At 32.1% G+C, this 16,850-nt stretch overlaps 1 long non-coding RNA gene across 3 annotated transcripts; it reads left to right on the plus strand.

Annotated features, from left to right (window-relative positions):
* The first annotated feature begins 12,062 nt into the window (after positions 1-12,062).
* On the plus strand, positions 12,063-13,140 carry LOC149487107 (uncharacterized). 3 transcript variants are annotated; one of them, XR_016315841.1, is made up of 3 exons: positions 12,063-12,204; positions 12,331-12,392; positions 12,467-13,140. It is a non-coding gene; the product is annotated as an uncharacterized LOC149487107 (long non-coding RNA). The 3 variants fall into 3 exon arrangements; XR_016315842.1 differs by having other exon boundaries at positions 12,088-12,161; XR_016315840.1 differs by lacking the exon at positions 12,063-12,204 and having other exon boundaries at positions 12,270-12,392.
* The last annotated feature ends 3,710 nt before the right edge of the window (positions 13,141-16,850 follow it).

Consider the following 16,850-nt stretch of genomic DNA (forward strand, 5'->3'; position numbering starts at 1 on the left):
CGTTAATGCCGAATTTGTAACCGTAGATAATTAGCTATGCTAATGTGAAATACGTACTGCGTTGATACGATTGTTCGATTCTATTAGATTTGTGTTTATAATCTGTGATATCTCCATTATATATTTATCGCCTCTACAAATCGCACTTTTTAATTTTTTATACAGTTCTATTCAAAATATTTAGAAATTATTGAACTGAAAACAGAACCAAGAATTTTCCAACTACACAATAACATACTTTGGTCTTCTTCATTACAATTAATGTATCCAACATATGAAAAGCCATAAATATCACAGAACAATATCTGCTTAGTTAGCCGAATGAAATGTTTAAAGCTTAACGCATGGGACTGGAATCGAAAACAGAAACAACAAATTAATAAATACTTACATTTCTGTTCCGAACAGGTTTAGTGCATTGATTAGCGAAGTCGGATAAACGTTAAGCAACTTCACATATGAATGCGATCATTCGAGAACGAATAGATACTGTAGTTTGACATTTGTTCGGTTTTAATAAGATCGATTATCGTGAATCGATTTAGTAATTTTCTGCTGTCGTTAGTATTCGTGTAGGAAGCGTCTCGTTAATCTATCAGTGGGGGTACGATTGCCCGCCGTCATGCGGAAGCACATCTTTGATCTCGGCTTTAATCAATTGGTATCGATGTATCGATGTTCAAGCATCGAGCCATCGATTCCAATCGAAAATGATTCTGCCTACGCGCCGCGTCGCGCGTCTCTTTCTATTAACTATGGTTTGATTAAGGTTCGCTGTAGTGTCGCCCACTCGTTTTGTTGCCTTGTATATTATTCCTGTGAATTACGATGAATCCGCAAGCTTTTGTTACATTGGAATGTGTATAAATTTAATTATGAAACGCACAATATTCTGACTTGGAATACTGGATAAGTATATTATCCGAGTGTGATTCATGATTTGTTTGCTTATATTTAATGATAATTATTAGAATTTTGTATATAATGAAATATTTAGAGGACTTTCTACGAATGAGCTTTTCCACGGAATGTAACTTGAATTCAGTTCACTCATTCAATATCTATTATACCTATATTCGGTAAGATATAAATACGCTATTGAAATGAAATTCATGTAAAATGAAAATTGAAAATTTTTATTTCGATATTAGATAATACAGATTTAAACGAAACGATAAAATATCATATTTCCTTTAAACGAAACTCATTAAAAGTAAAATAAATATTTCTTCAATTTATTTTTGTAGATTGCAGAATTTGCGATATAGGATTCTGTGAATTTAAAGCGATATATTCTCTGGATTATTCCCTATCCTTGCATCTTTGTTAAAGGATCATTGTTGTCCGAAGATTGATGATAGGCTAATCGCCATTTGATTAAGTCCCTGAACTTGTGACTTCTCCGTATATTGTTGTCACGATACGTAATTCTCTCGTGTTGTTTAAAACTGAAATGGTTTTATTAAAATACATTTGCGGTATGATATATCGATGATATTATAGGTAATATGCTGAAAATGTTTATGAGTGGTCAATTACTAAAAAATTATATTAAAATATAATAGAGCTATGCTAAATTATGAAATAACTTTTTAGTATTTGAAAAGTTTATTCTACAGCATTTTTTGTTTTATTTAATTCTATCGTGAGGTTTATCTGTTTTTTCAGTATCTACACATTAAATAGAAAGTGTAAATAAAATTCTATAACCTACTCAGGATGGTACTTAGAGCGCTTTAACATTCAATTTTTATTCAATCTTTCGCATTTTCAAAATGATAGAGTTCCACTAATTTGAGTGATGCATTCGCAAATTGATTAGTCTATAACATCTTTTATAAGATACATTGTAAATAATAATAGACCGGGAGATACTGACACAAAATTTCGAGTCATTTGTAACAGGATGGCGGTTCTACAGGGGTCTTAGTACGCAATGACAAAAAGAAAAACGATGGAGTGAACGCTGGTACCGGCGGCTTAGTCGCGTGGGCGTTAGTCGAACTCGTCGGAAAATAGCGAAAGTCAAACGATTTGTAACAGTATGGCACTTATTTTTCCTGTAAGTTTGAGGATCGACAAATATAAATACAAAATTTCAAAGATCTATGTGTTGGAAATCTTCACTTATATAAATTAATAATAAATTAAGTTTTCAAGTATGACAGCACTTTTTCCCCCTACTAGAAGTATGGCAAATATAATAATGGTCACATTTTATCAAATACTCTCCAAAAATCCAAATGCAATACTGGTACAAAAAGTTTGGCGAAATAAAAATTTTTTGCAGATTTTCGGCGGTATGGCGACCATTTGGAATCGTCCGAAAAGTATGGCATGGCGATTTTCGTAAATGGCTGCACGACGATAGTTACCTGTGCAAAAGTTAGCCTGGTACAAATGGTTGAATGATTGTTTTATTTAAATCAACACATTCGCATCGGTATGGCGGGCTGTAAGTCACACCGGAAAAGTATGGCATGACACTACCGCCTACTACTTTTTTATGGGCTATCGGTAAATTCTAAAATTTTTGTGTTACAAATCGTTTGACTTTCGCTATTTTTCCGACGAGTTCGACAAACGCCCACGCGACTAAGCCACCGGTACCAGCGTTCACACCATCATTTTTCTTTTTGTCATTGCGTACTAAGACCCCTGTAGAACCGCCATCCTTGTTACAAATGACTCGAAATTTTGTGTCAGTATCTCCCGGTCTATAAGCAGTTAGATTATGTATTTGAACACCTATTTAACATTCAATACCTTTCTTTGCAGACTCCTTAAATAATGACAAGACGTATACAAACACACGCGACAGTAAAACACGTTTAACGGGCATATTGCGAAGGGATAGGCAAACAATTAAATTGGACACAGGCAAACAATAAACAAATCATAACAAGGTCCCCAAGGAAGGCGACGAAATTTATAAATCCATGATTTATTTGCTTTTCGACATTTTATCCCTTGTTAGGCGTAAACTTTACATACAAATATGAAATAACGTGGAACTATTTTATAACAGCGAGCAAAATGGATTTATTTGCTTCAACCACCAAATTTAAAACTCTGTTAAACGTTCTAACTAATAAAACTATTTGCAAAAATAAGAGAAAGAAATTGTAGCTTATTATTGCCAATAAATCAATCTGCATACGAAATTAATGAGATAATAATTGGAGCGATTCATGAGAATATAAATTATTTTACTAGTAGAGATTTGTTGTATAATGTTTTGACTTTAATAAAAGAATATCAAAGACCGTACATGATTATGTTATTACTTATTCCTTTTTATTTCATCTCAAGAGAAAATCGTAGAACATTCAAAGGGAATTTTAAAGCAGTACGGTTATATTTGCTTTTAATTAGAAAGAGAAAAAGAAATTAAGTGTATCTGTATAACTTTTGTAAGTATCAACAAAGTAAGTTATTATTTTTTCAAGGCATAAAACTCTAGAATATTCAACACTGAAAATATACATTATTTTGAACCGTTCCTAAGTTTATTTTTTGTAACTTTTGTAACTTTGTAAATCAGTTAGAGAAAAGTGAATTTGCAATGACACTTAAGAGCTGAACTTGTATAGCGAGGACCTTCCGTTAATTAAGCTAATTAAAACTGACTACCAGAATTTTATTCATTAGATGAGATCAAATTAAAACTTGGATGGTCCTTCCACAATACGATAGGTAGGTAACTGATAAATTAAACGGGTAATAATTATAGGAAAGTAGATCGTAAATATTCCGTTTTGTGGGGCTATTAGGGTGATATTGGCTTATCTAAGATGCTGGCTGTGTGTGGGCTCTGTAATCGCCGCTATTAGAGCTACTTACACCCGGAGGCACTCATGCTCTTGTAGTGCACGGGCCTTCGGACAAATTGCGGTGCGGCCCGTGTAACTACGCTTATAGAGACACTTTCATACTCGATCATATAGCCTGGTTATGAATGGCTTGCAATGTAAGTAATAACTAATAAGTATAATTGATTATAATTAAAGTTTGCGCTGTGTGTTTATTCTGAAAGGAATAAGTATAAATACACATTATTTATACAAATAAATGTAAAAATGCATTTAAAAAATCAACATACATAATTATGCCACCTTGATGAAAAAAAAAAAAATCATTATAATTATTATGTATCTAACTATTAATTAAATATTAATGTTATTTATAATTATTATAATGCCGAGCCAAAATATTGTATGATAATCCACATATTTATAAAATACTCGTTAGAAATTGTTGCTCGCAAGCCACTAATATTATAACGATCGAAAGTTTCAAACTAAAACAATTAATAATAATAACGTATGGATAGAAAATTCAAAGTCAGTTTCCCTTAGGCTTTTAATAGTTTCCCCAAAGCGGAACCTCTATCAGATCTTGTGAGTTCAAACTCGTAACTAAGTTTAAAATTTATGAGTATTTAACGGTATAAATACTCAAGTTTTGTTATGAATCTGTGATGCTATTATATTTTAAATCATAGGACTTAAAACTAATTACATAAAAGATGACATCTGCTTTATTTATTTATATATTAATTCAGAGATTTCATACAAGTTGCACATACAAACAAATAATAAAAACCGAAAACATAATATTTTCTAGTTTCTGACATCTACTTCAGTCAAATGATGTTTTAGAGAAATTTTGATCCATTGCATTGGTTTGTTGTTACATGATATAATTTTTTGTTACAAGTTCTTTTTAATAATAAAGAATAAGTCATACTAATTTCTAATTTTTTTTACTCAACTTAATTTATGACTTTATTATTTATTAAAACTTTACGAATCGTTAATGAACTACCAAGATCCTTGTCTCGTTAAGATCGGGCATAACTTTATTAATAGCGTGCAACTAAACTGCTACTTTTATAAATACAAACATAGTAAAAACTAGATTTTGTCATATCATGTTTCTTTCATTAACCACCTGATGATTACAAGAAAAACCAGTTACGATATATTCCATATTATAGTTATTATTAAACACATGTTGCCCGATTAGTTGCCGTTTGCGAAATTATCTTGAAACTTCAAATGGATTGCTAAAATTAATGTTCACAGATAAGCAACATACAGTAGGTACAAATTGTAGCACTATTATAAACAGGCGACACTTATCGCTTCAATTGTGGCAGATAATTTTATATCTGGCAATAAAGATCGCAATTAGTGAGACATTATTGTTATAAAGTTCCCCAGAGATTCTAAGGTTGGGAATAATATTGATAAATGGGTATAAATATGAATATTTTGGAGAGAGAGAGAATTTAGTTTGATTTAGTTTTAAAATCGGGAAGCGCAAAAAGTAAAAGAAAATGATGATGGAGATGAATATTGATTATAATTTTATTACGGAAAAATTTACAAATGTAATATCAAAGTGGGCAAACATGGGCAAATTCTTTTTCTAAATGTAGAGGCACGATTATTTAAAATGTACCTATCGTTTAAAATTACATATATCTAGTTTATTGTTATTCTGTAATCACCATAGAGAGTTGATACAAGACGGATAAAAAATAATACAAATACAAAAGAGCGAGTTAATATTAGCTATTATACAAATTAATTGTATTATGTCGTTTGCAATAATAGAACATTATTTAAACATAGCATCAAAGGCAAGAATGTTCACCATTTTACGTTTGATACCTGCCCCTAGGCGATGACAGATCCCTTTATTTTGACAGTGGGGTTGATGACCAAGTCGAGAGTACTTTAGAGGTTAAGTACTGAGATATAATTAAATTAACGAGGTAATGGACGAACGGCTGAGGTTTATTGAAGCGTACATTATGTTTTGACGAGGTTGTTATCGTAAGAAAATAAGTATGTTAGGATCGTATCTTCGCTTTGGTTACGCTATTTTATGGACGAGTTGTGTTTTATAGTCCCTATGTAAGAAGTGTTATGAGTGCTAATTAGTTATTAGTATAATAATATTTTATAACTTGTTTTTCAGAATGGAAGAGAATATACCTTGTTTTCTTTAATCTATTTTATTCAGTTGAGACTTGAGATGACTTTTTGTATACCTATAATATGTAATGCATGTTGGTAAATAATTTACCTTTGCATTTAAAGAATGGAAACAAATCAGGATTCTACTGTCTTCAAATAAAAATTATACAACAGTAGGTATGTTTATTATAGGTCTTATATTTATATTTTACGTAATCAGCATACATTACCTAATTCTTGATTGTGTTGCCATTTTTTGTGTTAATTTTATGTGAAGTTGAGTTTCTCTCTTATTCCAGCATAAATGTTTTGATTGATTATTTATATTTATATGTTTTATTATGAATATGTTATGGTAAAGCCATTCCGCTTATAATGATGATGTTGATATTATCGTAAAATAAAAGCGACGACATCCCTATTCATCTACGCAGCAAGATAAAAAGGTTGTGGCTCACTTGATACAACATAATATATTATTTAATTTTGATGTTTAAATATCCTATTGTTCAAAATTAAACGTAGTTACAACCTTATGATGTATTAACATTTGTATTTATATCTGTGGCAAAAGGCAAAAAAAACGAGTAGATAATAATATCAAAAACTTAAAGTGTTGCAATCATTCAAACGACTTCAGATTTATTTACTGTAATTAAATTATATAGGTTAAATTTAATGTAAAGACCGGATAGAGTCACACTGCTTTGAATTAATAATAAAACTATTAACTATTTCTCTACTCTTTTAAACTATTAACTATTTTTCTACAGGTGCAAATATAAAACACGTGTAATAATTCCCGTACTTACAGTAGCCTTTACTCCACTGAGCGCTGTCCCTAAACGAAGGGAAAAAAGATTACAAGCCGCCGGTATTCGGGATATGTGATATTAACATACTGATCAGATAAAGGGCGTTTGTGAAAATTTAGTGGATGGTAATTACGGTGTTGCGATAGCATCACGACGACACGCCTGTATTCGCCTTAATGTATCGTCTCTGATAAGCAACGCCGATTGATGTTCAAGTGATGCCAAATTATTTTACGCTTGTGCTAAATTAATTTTTGTTATTGCAGAGAATTTAGTGCGCGTTTGGTTGATCAATTTTAACAGACGATTCTCGATTTATTGTAGTAAAAATGACTATATCGTGTATGTTATAGGATATTAATTTATGTATTTATATAATTTAGTTTTAGTGCTATATTTAGGTGTATAATAGAGAAAATTTTATTGGAGTTGAGCATATAATCTGATGACCTTTTAAATCGCAAAATTAATGGATTTAATATTGATTGTTGTTTAAAATTGCTTGCAAAAAATTACCTCACCCTATTTAATACGCTCTAATTTTTTTTCTATAGCTGTAAAGCAATTTCGCAGCCAAAAATAAAATATAAAGAAACCCGAATAGCCACGATAATAACTCATACAATTTCGCTTTAATTGGAGACTTCTCTTGTTGCCATCTGAATAATTTAATTAAGCAGAAGTAACTCCACTAAGAAATATGAACCGGTATCTGAGAGCCGACAATTCATTTTAAAACGAAGAACACAATGTAAGTGGTTTTCGTGCCTACAAGCTCTTGTACCGACTCGACGCTTTAATTAAAACATCGGTTAATTTCGGCTATTAAAGGGTTTTTATTTGTCTTTTAGAATCAACGTCTCGTGCACTTGTTGCCACTTCCCACGCAAGCGATCTGCATATATTTGCAGGCTCTTTCATTCCCGTACTTAGCATAAAACAAGCCCGACACCAAGTCATTATGCAGTCTCGGATTTCGAGGTACCGTCGCATAAATTTACGCCATTATCAAAATATCATGAATGAGGCAAGCCGAGCATGAAACAGATTTAACAAGTTTTAAGGGTCATTAACGCACGCGACGTAATGTTTGCTTTTATTTTTATGGCTAGCGTAGTTTCCAATATGGGGGCACGGAGTAAGCATCCCTTTATCCTCTTGGGCGGGATGATAAAATTGTATGGATGTTGTGAATTTGTTTTGGTTGCTGATACAAATTTTGCTGAATTCTGTTCGGTTATAAGTGCTTCCAAACCGCAGTAATATGAGTGATAGAGACCACATTCGGACATTATTGTACCATCTCTATAAACAAACCGTCTTTATTGGAATGTATTTAATTCATTTGCTAACAAAGTGCGAATGTAATTTTATTTTAAAGTATATAGATAATTGTATTATATTTTGAATCTATATATTGAAAAAAGCGTGTGCACGTTTAGATTTTTGTGATAAGTACTTCGATAATTCCTGTCTATAATCTATATCCTATTTAACTCTACACGACTTTTTAGCCCTACAATAACGAGGGGTGATATTAGTTTAACAAGTGCATCTGTCTGCTTCTCTGTAACTCCCAACGGGATGATCCGTTAAAGTTGCGGTTTTTTTCATGGACATTAGTGGAAGTGCTTTCAGAAGCAGTTTTAAACATTAACAGGAACTTAGTAAAATGTAGTTTTAATTTTTTTACTTTGCATAGACACTTTCTATACACCTCCTTAAATTAGAAGTTCGTTTGTGTAATCTCAGTGACGGTCTGATGCATATAATAATATGGTGCGGCATGTATTAATTAGGTCAGTTGTTGTTACCGTTAATACTATCCATACACATCTATACTAATATTATAAAGCTGAAGAGTTTGTTTGTTTGTTTGAACGCGCTAATCTCGGGAACTACTGGTACGATTTGAAAAATTCTTTCGGTGTTAGATAGCCCATTTATCGAGGAAAGTTATAGGCTATATATCATCGCGCTACGACCAACAGGGGTGGAGCCACGGGGGTGAAACCGCGCGGAGCAGCTAGTATAATTATAATCCTACGACCTACATGATACACGTATCTTAAATGTCAGGTGTGAAATCTCTTTAAATGTCGCGTTAACGGTATCTGCTTAGAAAATTACATTGCATCCATGGCAGGTCGGGCGCTCCGGGCCAATGCAGTTATGACGTCATTAGCACGTTATGTGACGTCATAACTCAGCAGCTATCTTCCGACTGTCGGCAATTACAGCGATGGATGGACCCGCACGTGCTCCAAATTGTGCGTTACTTATCTGGAGTATATGGAATAATCTTTCGTTGTTGGAAAGCGAATTTGGATGATTTAATATTGGAGATCCCTGGAGTGCACGTAATTTAAATCTGTACCCTTTATGTATAATCAAACTGTTTGTTGTAATCGTTTTTTAGATAGAATGATAATAGAGATATGTTTTAGGTGACTTGAAATTGTTGGCTGCTCCATTTTTGTTTCAATATTAAAAATATAATATTCTTCTTTGCAGTCTTTGTCACATCCCTCATTAGCTACTTATTATAATAAGTATTTCATAGTTAATATTATTAAATAAATTTCAAGTACTTTTGTATATTACTTATAAGTTCATATCAGTATCAAATAGAAATAAAACCGGCCAAGTGCGAGTCGGACAGGCGCACCGAGGGTTCCGTATGTGATGTAACTAAAAATTTATGGTTTTCGTAATTTTTCCTTTATCTATGCTATAATACGTTGCTTCGTACCAAATTTCAAGATTCTGAGTTCACGGGAAGCACCCTGTAGGTTTTGATGCCCTTGCAAGTGTCGAAAATTTGCGGCATAAACGGCTGTATCTTTTGATTGCGTTGGCTTAGAAGTTTGATTTTTTCACAGCTTCAAGGGACAGTAGACCTGAGTAATTGATATAAATTTCAGCTTCATACCTCCACGCGTTCCTGAGAAAAAGGGTCTTGACAGACGGACGGACGGACAGACGGACAACAAAGTGATCCTATAAGGGTTCCGTTTTTTCCTTTTGAGGTACGGAACCCTAAAAAGATCAGTTGAAACATACATGTATATAATAATATACGTGAAGCAATAACAGAATCAATATCAATGATTAGGGCTCTCACTTCTCTCGGACATGAGTAAACAGAAACGAACACATATCAAAGAAAAACATCGGAAAGGATCACTAATGAGAACTTGCGTATATTGAGACAAAGACCACAATCAAATGTTATGACGTAAGCATAATATTGTAGCCCGTTTGATCCTGTAGTTAAAAATAACTACAATGTATTACTAAAGTTGAAATAGATCGAAGTCTATCTTATTCATAAAATTTTGTAAATGTTAATTCTAGTTTTATTTCAATTACTTAGCTGTAATAAGTCTATTGAATTTTAAATAAAAGGTGAGAATTATTTTAATTTTACGAAATGTAGCTGTGATTCAACTTAGTCATTCATAACCCCGGAATGGCAATTTATATTATCTTCTTACAAAACTGAATTTGTCAATCCTCATTGAGTAAAAAAACATTTTAACTCGACGGTCATGGCTGATGATGCAGACTGTTTTTAAATAGATGTTAAAAGTACCAAATATTAAAAAAACAATGCAAATTATGTTCAGCACTAAGATAAAATATGCTTTAAATCTATTTTTGTTTATTACATTCAAATTTTTGTACAATTATAGGTAAGCTGCCATTTCAATATTTCCGGCCAGTTTCTTCACAAAAACTTAAAGAGAAAGAAGCGACTTACCAAATCCAGACACTAAAAATGGCGGACTAAGCGGCTTTTACTAAAGTGTTAAATGTATCAACCGAGGAGCTGAGCCAAGAATTATTAAAATGATTTGTACATTTTTATGCGAATGTTAAAGTATATTTTTATTTATAGGCATGCTTTGCCAAAATTATTCTATTAAATTTTTATAGCGGTGTAAAATAACTATTGATATTTATTTACTTTCAAGTAACGAGTGCCCTATTAATTCTAGTATTAATTTCTATTGCGAAAATAAGGCCTATTATAGAGTAAATACATAATTTTAAAAGTTTATCTTTAATCTTGGCAAAAAAGAAGTGTAGATAATTTTAATCCGTCAGTCCTCGGATCACAGACACAATAGAAAATCTATTGTGTCTCGGCCCGATCGGGCCGCTCGGTGGTCAATGGGTTAATGTACCTAAACATGATGGTCGTGTTAAGTTGTACGTCCTTTTAATACCGAATAGAATAATCCTTATGAGTCAGTATAAGCAAGAGAAGAGGACCAAATCGACACGACATTTTCCTTCACAAACATCTACATCAGAAGGGACAAAATCACCAAAAACAATCAACTTCGAGTGAAACGCTTGCATAATAAATCAGATGCAGTATAATCATCCTATTAAATGATACGGAAGGGATTTGTTGTGCCAGTACTCGAGCTGTAAAGGAAAAAAAGGTGCAGTAATTTGTCTTTACTACGAGAATTTATGTCGGGATTCCTTCACGGGATTTCAGCTCCATACGAACGGTGCGCGGTTGGATAGTGAATACATTATTTAGGTCGCTATGAAGAATTTCGTGGAGTTATTATTTAAATGTTTTATGTAGGAAGGAAGAATCTTGTAAATATGGGTTAGAAGAACATTTTTCTAAGCTGTACGTGCAGCGTTTAAGGTAGAGCGGATATTATTAACTATGAATTGTTTTATATCACAGTGATAAACTTTGAACTTTTGAGAAAATTGTTATTTAGTATTATTAAAGAAATTTTTTGGTCGCTTTATTCGTATGATGGAATCAAATGACATTTTTCAATGCCCTATTTTTTGCAATAAAAATACAAACCGTAGATTTCTTTAATTGTGTAAACAATAATAAAAATGGCCAACACTCATACATGCAATCGAAATCACAACAGTCACGCCAGCACATAGTTTTGAACCTTTACAACACATAGTTTTGAACTTTATTTTCTCGATAAAAAAAAAAATACAAAGTTGTCATTGTTATTTTTTTTTAATCTCTGGCATCTTCAAAATAACAAACGTAAAGTAACGAATTTTTGGATATTAACTATAAAATATACAACCTATACGTCTACCGATTTAGAATTTTGAAATATGCGATGGTTTTGAAATAAACAAGAAATACTTGAAATTAGCGCGCGACCAGCCAATATAGCGAGAGCTGTCCTGTACCTTCCTACCCCGATCGCTTTATTCGCTGCACGAGTCATTCCCGCTACGGCCGTCACACGGGGAACTTGTGTCGCTCGCGCAATCGTTACAAAGGGTGACAACACGATAAGACAAAATGAGACAAATGGGGACAATAAAGAAAATAAGAAGAAGAAACATAAAGGTTGGAGGAAAAAGAATGCTTACAATTGGAACAAATTAATTAAGTAAGTTGGTTTTATTTTAAATTTGACGATAATTGTATTATAGACGATGTTTGTTAAGTACCCCTGTTTTAAGTACATAACGAATGTGTAAGATTTTTTCATTTATAGCATAAATAATCTTTTCAGAAATCCGGAATCCAGAAGGAAAATAAACCCACTGATTGTTCACAATGTGAACCCACTCCTTCGTAAGTACCTTTATTCAGTCAAAAATGTATGTTATCAACGCTCTACTGGTTTTATCGCATGATTCCATTTTTAGCAAAAAGCAACAAAGTGCAAAGAAATAAAAAATCATGGTGAACTTAGTGGAAGTATGGTGGACGTAATATGGAATTATGGAACAGGAGCTCGTTGGAGTAGTATTATATTTTAAAAAAATATGAAAAAATTTCAAGAATTTCTTAGTAGGTGGTAGATAAGTATGTTGTATAAAGAATTTGATGTTGATATTTATTTCATTTATACTTACTACACCTGTGCGGGAAATTGCTTAGTACTAAAACCGGTTTATATTCATATTTACATAGTAATGTGAGTTTTCATTTCGAAAAATTTTGTGTAAGTATATTAAATTGAGTTGGTGATCTGGAAACACAATTGGGCCCGGAGGATGGCGCTGCAGTCACTCCTCCTAATCACATGAACCGATTTGGATGAATATTTGTGTGCACATTTCATTGTTGTGGGATGATTGGTTGATTCGTTTTCACATTAGCTAATATTATGTATTTTTGTTGTTAGAAAGTAAACTTAATTTAATGTTTATAATACATTATTATTGGTATAAATAAGCCAGTGTTCGTCTCACATTGCTGTACCTGCCTACCTACCCTACCAGGGCCTAACTTTGTTCTGGCTATTTTATTTTGATTATTTGTAATGAATAATTACAATTATAATAGAGTGCAAAAAATAAATACATGCGTCAATATATTTTGTGTTTTTTTTAAAACAATTTTTTTATTTAAAAAAATATCATTCTGACCGCGGCTTTGCCCGCGTGGAATTAGGTTATATCGTGAATCCTGTTTTATCCCACAGAAGTGTTCAGTTCGGATAAAAAGTATCCTATGTGTAAATCCAGGCAATTAGCTATATTTTATCAAAATTGGTAATGTAGTCTTGACGTGATTAAGTAACAACTAACAAAAAAATATACAAATTAACATCCAAAGTTTCGCATCAGTTTTACTGTATTAGCGATATCTTCCACTCTTGACTTTGACTGAGAAGAATTAGGGTTTATAACTTCTTTCAGAAATAGTACCTTTCATTTCTGGGCATGATGTAATATCTACGTCAGCATCAAATTCTATCTAAATGAATTCAGTAGTCCGCGTTATTTAGTACCATTTCATTATTTCAGAGTAACAATATTTTTTGTTATTTTAAAGATTATTTATAACCTGTATTATTTTGTAATAAAGTAAACATTACGAAATAATTATAATTATTAATAATGTCTAAGTAATTGTTAAAAAGAAGATTATTTGTTTATAAGCAAGAAAATAAAACCAATAAATCAACAATTAAATAAATGTATAACAATATTATAACTGTATGACGATTCCATACATGTTTGTCCCGAGTCGGCCAGCGGCAGCGCGTCGAGTATGCAAGAATGACTTCGCGCACACCCGCGTTCGCGATAGCGAACTATAAGACTCCGCCCGCCAAGCAGTGGATTTTTTTTTGTGTATCGTCTTAAAATCCATTTGGACCCACGGCCTTATAAAAACCCAAGCTGTATATCGAGCTAAGTGCTTTCATAATTTTTCGATATCGAATTTATTTTAACGAAATATAACACCATTCCCACAGCATGGTATGAAGTTGTAAATTAAAAAACGGTAGTGATCGCGTGTGTACACAAAATATATCTTGGTGCCGTAATGAGGCGCGAGTCGTAGGGTCTTGCTGGCAAACTGATTGATTTCCATGTTAATTATCCCAACAAATTTGTTTTTCTATATTTATGTTTCGCTTCTTATTTATTAAATCGCGTGATCTCCGGTTTTGTACGAAGTTTATGTTGGCTATGTGCATTATTTATCAGGTTGAAACATTTGTATGGGTTTTCATTGTAAATTAGGGTGTGGCGTGGGCTTTTAATTGAATTAAGTATCTCTTAGCTTATATGTAAGTCGGACACAGCAAGACAGGTCTATACTCTATAGTCTATACTATGAACATAATGCTTGATCTTTTTGAAATTCATAATGCCTAAATATAGACTTCTTTAGTAAATAAATGTGTTAAACACGATATCAAGGAAATTGGATTATTTATATAGCAATTTTCCGTGTCCGCTAATATCTTTAATAATAGATACTTTGTCTCCATTAAATCATGATTAAACAGACAATAGACGGTAAACTATGAAACTCACTCAGTGCACTCTTATTTATTGACATAATAGTTTGAGCAAACTGGAGATTCCGTGAAAACATTAAATTTAATAAAATAGACAGCGTTTCAACTTTATTGTTCGAAAACTCCGTATTGCGACAACTGAGTGTATTAATTCCACTCAAGTGAATTTCTCTCAACAAATATTTTGAGTGGACTGAAACAACATATAAGTCGGCTGAATTGTAACGACCTCCTATCCAAAATATAAACAGACCTTTTTTAGATTCCGTATTGTAGCGAATTATGCATTGCGCTTGTTTTAAAGTGTTTTTTTGTGATCGACACATAAATTGTGTTTCGATATAGGTGACCCAGTAATAGATTGTTAGGTTTTTAATAGAAGCCTGTATTTGCATGTTCAACGTTAGGTTTATACGACACTAAAGCGATAAAGTAAAAAGCTTTGCGTATAAAAAGTTCATTTGGAAAATGTTGTGGACATGTCATGCTTATTATAGGGAGGTATATTATATGTATATTTAAAAATACTATAAAATTTATGTTATCCCATTTTCAAAGAACTAAAACATATCTAACATAATACTAGTGATATTCAATAATTGATATAACTATTCTATAGTAAATACAACAAAAGTCTTCGAGATAGGAAATATCTGATTCCATTAGAGAAATTGATATTTGACGTATTAGGTATCCAGCTCTGATGCAGGGAATCCGATCATCTCTAATCGTCGATCGTTCGGATAAAATGGTTTTCTTATAACGAGCATGTCGCAGCGAACATCTTGTGTGTTCCATTTGTATTTTAGTTTGTTTAGATCTAGATACTGCTAAAGGAGATTAGGTAATGGATGTTTTGTTAACGATAGCTTTTTAAATCGTCTTCAACGTCGTATAGTGTTTATTTTTAAAAAGGAGGTCCAATATGTTGGTACAATGCTGGCTGGTAACAAGCTTAAAAAAATATGCTGAAAATGTAATTAACAAAAAAAAAAAACAATTTGGAATGTTTTTGAAAAAAAATTAAATGCAAGCAGGAAAATATAAAATAGTTGTTAAAATTATATTTTAAAGTTGTAAGAATTATATTTTCTCCATGATTAATGTTCTTGTAAAAAATCATCGTTTTATCAAGGTAAAGCAATTTTAATTTTGTTTCGGTTATAATTATTTAAATAAGTACAATTACATTATTAATCTTACTCTTTTTACTTTTGTAATAATATGTACAATGATATTTATTTAAAGACGAGAACCATGTTTCAGATGTGCTGAAATATTTGAACGCATTTTAATCACGTTTAATACAGGTATGAAATACAACGTACAATAATGTTGTTTTAATTTTCTTCAATAAATTATACAAACAGTATAAATACGGTTTTAATTACCAGAAATAAATAGATCACGGAATTTCGCTGTCATATATTTTATGTACAGCGAGATACAATGGCGAAACATTCTGATAATATCATTCATATCAAGTTAATTGCAATCAACTGTGCTGATTCCATGATTCGATATAAATATTTAACAATCAACGTATGACAAACAGACGTTAAGTCAGGCGTAATATTCATGTGAAAACAAATACAATTTTTCGATTGTACATATTGGCGAGTTAATTGTCTTATAGATTTAATTGGCTTGTTTAACGCTAAATGATTATTTGTGTTTTCCTGTTAATAATTATATTTTATTGTCATAGCTTTTATCAAATATGGATGGAGTAGTAATATAGGGTTGTGTAGTTCAGGAGAAAGTATTTGTGAAGGTACCTTTTTAATGTTTCATGAAATTTTATCATTTTCAGGATCGTGTAGTTTCTGTCATAGCGTGTTGGTATTAAAAATATATTTAATGAACTTAAACTTCACATGAACACTCTAAACTTGCCAAAAAGCAATAAAATTTGCATTCACTTGAATACTTCTAAAACTTATAATGGAGAACTGCAAAGGACGCTGAGCGTTGGTTCATTTAGGAGTGCGACGTTGACATTATGCAGGCGCCTAAATTTTCTTTCGCAAAGGAATTTAGCGAGGTATACGCAGCTATGTTGATGTTAATGAAATTATTTCTGCTAAAGTAAGATCTGAGACGGGTGCATTGCCCTGAGTGCTGGCAGTAATTTGCATTTTGAATACTAACGACGAGTCGCACTCAGTGGCGACAACGTACACTATAGAGAAATAATAAAACAGTATAAAATGTAATTACTGATACGAAAAGCTGTTAGTACTTAAGACGCTATCGATTTGCATAAAATC

This window comes from Colias philodice, chromosome 7 (genome assembly GCF_061535455.1).
Source record: "Colias philodice isolate Cphi_HAF_F1 chromosome 7, ilColPhil1 Martin Lab GWU primary, whole genome shotgun sequence".
NCBI classification, from domain to species: domain Eukaryota; kingdom Metazoa; phylum Arthropoda; class Insecta; order Lepidoptera; family Pieridae; genus Colias; species Colias philodice.